Source organism: Rhinolophus sinicus, linkage group LG06 (genome assembly GCF_036562045.2).
Source record: "Rhinolophus sinicus isolate RSC01 linkage group LG06, ASM3656204v1, whole genome shotgun sequence".
NCBI lineage: Eukaryota > Metazoa > Chordata > Mammalia > Chiroptera > Rhinolophidae > Rhinolophus > Rhinolophus sinicus.
In genome coordinates, this window is record NC_133756.1 from 165,217,287 (window position 1) to 165,221,698 (window position 4,412).

Sequence of the window (4,412 nt, forward strand, 5' to 3'; positions counted from 1 at the left end):
GCGACTGCTTCCGCGGATCCTGGGTGAACATGTGGTCTCAGCCACAGAGGTGGCAGAGGTGGCTCTGAGTGCCGCGAGTCCCCCCGCCCAGCCGGGAATCCCATCCGTGGGCACGGTGAGCACCCAGTGCTGGGCGAATGGGGAGCAGCACATGTGGTCTGCTCTGAGGGAACCCCACTGTTTCAACCAGAGAGGGGGTGACATTTGGGGACAATGCCAGGCCCTGTTTACAAGCTGCCAAAGGAGGGGTGCGGGGGAAGGCTGTCTTTGGAGAATTCCAGATCGGGTGAGGAACGTGCACTGGACCATCCCAGTTGGAGGTGGTCCTGGCGGTGGCCCCAAGTACGGTCCCTGCTCTGATTGGCTGGCACAGCAGGGGCGGGAATTCTGGGCGGGGCCACCCCAGTTAGAAAAAGCCCGGGCTAGGGCCGGGAAACAGGGCGAGGGTGGGGGTGGGGGTGGGATGGGGGAGCCCGGGGGAAACTGGGGAAACTGGGGAAGCGGGGGAGCCGAGGGGTAACCAGGGAAGCTGGGGTGCTGGGGAAACCAGGGGAAGATGGGGAACAGGGGTTCAGGGAAGCTTGCGTGGGCCAAGGATCACCTTGGAAATCTGGAGTCTGGCAGGAGTGGCAAAGGGTTGAGGGACTGGCTGGGGCAGGGCTGGCGGGTGCCTGGGAGCATGGTGGGAGTGTGGTGTGGGCTCCTGGGCATCCTAGAGACAGGGCGACATCAGCGTGGATTGTGATGGGCCCGAGCTAGGGGTGCAGAGGAAAGAAGGGGGAGCCAGACATTCATCCCGGTCAATTTTGGTTTCAGGACGTGGCGGCTGGTGGACAAGGGGAGCTGGAGGAGGGTTCGGCCTGGGCCTGGGGCAGTGGAGGAGTAGCTGGCAGCCACGGGCAGGTGAAGAGAGCGCTCTGCCGGGCCAGGTGAGTCCCCTTCCCCTCCCGGAACTTGCTTCGATCTCCTTCTGCAAGAAGGAGGTTAAGGGAAGCAAGGACCAGCGAGGAGAAGGGACTGAGCTCCCGGCAGAGCGCAGGATGAAGGCAGGACAGGAAGCACAGGTGACATCGTCTCAGGGGGAGCTGAGACTGGGCAGGCTGGGGGGCCAGGGGCTCGTCCCAGGTGGAAAGAGCATTTCAGGAGAGCAGGATGGGAGATAAGGCAGGGCTGCCAGTGAGGGAGGTGACAGGTGGCCGCAGAAATCCATCACATGCGGGGGGCATTCCAGGCCCAGGTCAGACAGGATGAGATGGGGACTCAGAACACAGCAGGGTCCCCAGCCGCTACCACATCCCACCCACTGTAATTCATTTAGTAGCAGGTATAGGAGCAGCTCCAGCCAGGCCTCCCAGGCCTGTGCAGGAGCCTCGAAGGCAGGAGAGCGGGAACGAAGGTGCAGTGTTCGGGGCAGCCCGCAGTAGGACGTCACCTGGAGGGAGCGGAGCGGCGGCCACAGGTACTGGGCTCCAGAGAGATTTCTGCAGCAAGGAGGCTGCGGTGGGCCCAGCCTGTGGATGCGCCAGTCCCACGTGGCACTGTGGCCCAGAGGCTGGCGTGGAGAAGGCCCGCAGTGTACCTGGTGACACTATGTGTCTTCACCACACGGCCCCTGGGACTGATAGGGTAGACAGGACAGCATCCAGGGGAGTCAAGGGCATTGGCGAGACCAGACTAGGCGAGGCGGGCAGGGCAGAGTGAATGAGCTCGGGGGGAGGGAGTTCGGGGCGCAAGCAGGGGCGAGGAGCGGCAGCTGGCACGAGCGAGGTGTGGCACTGGCCTCCAGAGCCCTGGCCAAGGCGGGCCTGTGCGGGCGGTGATGGAGCGGGGATCGGTGCCTCTGTGCTCGGATTGGAGACCAGGTGAGTGTCCTGACCACTGGCCCACTTGATCCCCACCCGCAGCCTCTGCCCACTCAACCAGGGCCTTCTCCGTTCTCCCCAGTCAGGTCTCCGGTGGGGGTGGACGTACATGCCAGTCACCGAAGGCCGGACGCCAGGAGGTGCTGAGAGGGACATGACATGGTCTGGTGTGACGGTGAGGACAGATGTGATGCCGTCTGGCCTTCCTGGTAAGTACAGGTACAGGGCACGGCCCCTCAGGCCAACTGACCAGCGTCACCTCACTCATGACCAGTCTTCTCTCCCGTAGAACATTCTTGGCTGGTACCTCGGGGAGCAGAACACGCAGCAGGTCTCTGTCCCTTTACTTCTTGAAGGAGCCAATGCACTACTACTGCTCTCTGGACCTCTAGAACCCTCAAGATGACAAGGTGAGGGGCCCCCACCACACATGGGGGATGGGGTTGGCACGGGGCCCAGGCACCAGTGTTCACTCTCCCCCTACCCGCAGAAATGGTGCTACCCAGCTCATGCCTGGGCCTTGGAACCCGGACTTGTTCAAGTCCTCCTAGCTCTGACTCAAGAAAATGCTGCATCAGAACCACTACACCACTTGACTCAGGAATCGGCTCTGGAAGGTGAGTGCGGCACCCTTCTGGAAGATTCCTGCCCGCCCACCCACCCACCTTGCCCCCACCCACAGGTCCTGACCTATCTGCTATCTCCAGGTTAAGCAAAGGAACGAGATCCATCGGCCTGACACCGCTGAGAGCAGCCTCTGCGGCAAACCCACCCCCGCCGGCCATACCATCTTTGCCACCGCCCCAGCTGTGGGCTGGAGACCACCACCAGCCGCGCCCCCCCACCACCACGCCCCCTCCCCTCTTTCTTCTCTTCTGCCTTTTCTCTGTCTTTTCTCTTCTTTTCTTTCCTCCTTCTTTGCTCAGGAGACACAGTCGTCCATGGCTCTGTCCCCCGTCCCTCCTGAATTCAATTTGCACTATAAGTCGTTTGCACTGGTTTGGAGCCTGGACGATCTTGAGTCTCTGAGCAGGAGTGTGAGCACTGCTGAGTGTGCCTGGCCGCCTGTGGCCTGTGCTGCATCCGTGCCCCCACCACCCATCTCTGTCTGGGGGTGACTGGGTGTGGCCCGAGTGTGTGGGGCCCTGCCCCCCCCTCACCTAGTCTGGAAGCTGTAAACATCAGAAACAGCCTTCAAGCATTCCATTGTGCGTCCATCTCGCCTGTGCCCCTCCTCACCAGGGCTTCACCAGACGCCCTGGACACATCAATAAACACAGTTACAGCACTTGGTCTCAGAGATTTTCCTGGGGGGTGCGCCTTTGGCTGAGGGAAACCGTCATGGGGCAGGGGAACAGGGTGACGGGAGGGGGGGTTGTAGGCTGGGGTGGGCAGTGGAAATGACATGGGAGGGGCCTGTGTGTGGCGGGGGGGGGGGGCATGGACATCGGGGAGGGGGAAAGAAGCTGTGGGACCAGGGAGTCCCCACAGGAAGGGGTGGGGCTGGGGTGGCAAAGGGAGTTCTCAGCCATGAGAGAGAGGTCAGGTACCACGACAGTCTCTCTAAGTTGGACACTGCCGTACAAAATACCTCCCTGAGCCCCAGATCCCAGAAGCCTGGTCTGGGGCATTTGGCTGAAGACTCACACTAGGGGAGTGGGCTTGACATGCGGAGGACACATGGAGCAGTGTACTCGGGGCCAGGCCAGCCATGCCCCTGGGAAGCCCCCGGCCCAGCCACTCATCAGCAATCCTGCTGCAGCTCAGCCGTCCAGTGAGCCGTGGGCTCAAGGACACACAGAGATGTCTCTCCCTGCTCGTGCAGCGGGGCAACAGACATGAGGGTCTGCTCAGCTGGGGGACAGGGCTGGGGCCAGGGTGGGGGTGAGCTTCTCAATAGCCAGGTGACAGAGATGAAGGGGGGTGAGGGGGGTAAGAAGGAATGAGGGGGGGGATGGTGACACGTCAAGAGCTGAGGTGGGGGAATGAGAAAATGAAACAGTCAAGGATTTGGGAGGGAACTAGATGGGGTGGTGAGGAAGATGAAAGGTCTTGGGGTCTTGCCACTGAAGCCCCAGGACCCAGCCCTGCTGGCGCCAGGCTTGGGTTTGTTCCTGGGCCTGGGTCCGTGCTTGGCGTCCCCATACAAGACAGCTTTTGGGTTGGGATCCCCAGGCTGGGCGGCACCCCTCTGCTTCCAAGCCCCGGGGCCTCCCAGCCCCTGGGCCCCTGGTGATGCAGAGGCTGGAACATGAGGAAGCAGCTGTTGGAAATGAGCCTGGGGTCCTCGGCCCCTCCCAGAGCTCAGAGTCAGGAAATGCCTCAGCCCCAGATAAAGAGCAGATAGCAAAGGTCTGAGAAACCCACCCCAGCTTACCTCCCATGGAGTCCCCACTGTTCCCATGTGTCCGGACTCCCCTCAGGGCCCCTCCGCCCCTCCTGCCCTAATACGGGGGACATGGGACATCCGGTGCTACAATACCCACGGGCGGGTGGTCACTCCAGTGCACATTTGGGCAAAGGCTTTTCTGGAAGGCCTGGCTGCTAGCG

At 62.0% G+C, this 4,412-nt stretch overlaps 1 long non-coding RNA gene across 1 annotated transcript; it reads left to right on the top strand.

The window, feature by feature from the left end:
* The first annotated feature begins 437 nt into the window (after positions 1–437).
* LOC109438589 (uncharacterized) lies at positions 438–3,150 on the top strand. Its single transcript, XR_012497684.1, has 5 exons — positions 438–1,862; positions 1,945–2,071; positions 2,152–2,272; positions 2,353–2,479; positions 2,570–3,150. It is a non-coding gene; the product is annotated as an uncharacterized LOC109438589 (long non-coding RNA).
* Positions 3,151–4,412: the final 1,262 nt, after the last annotated feature.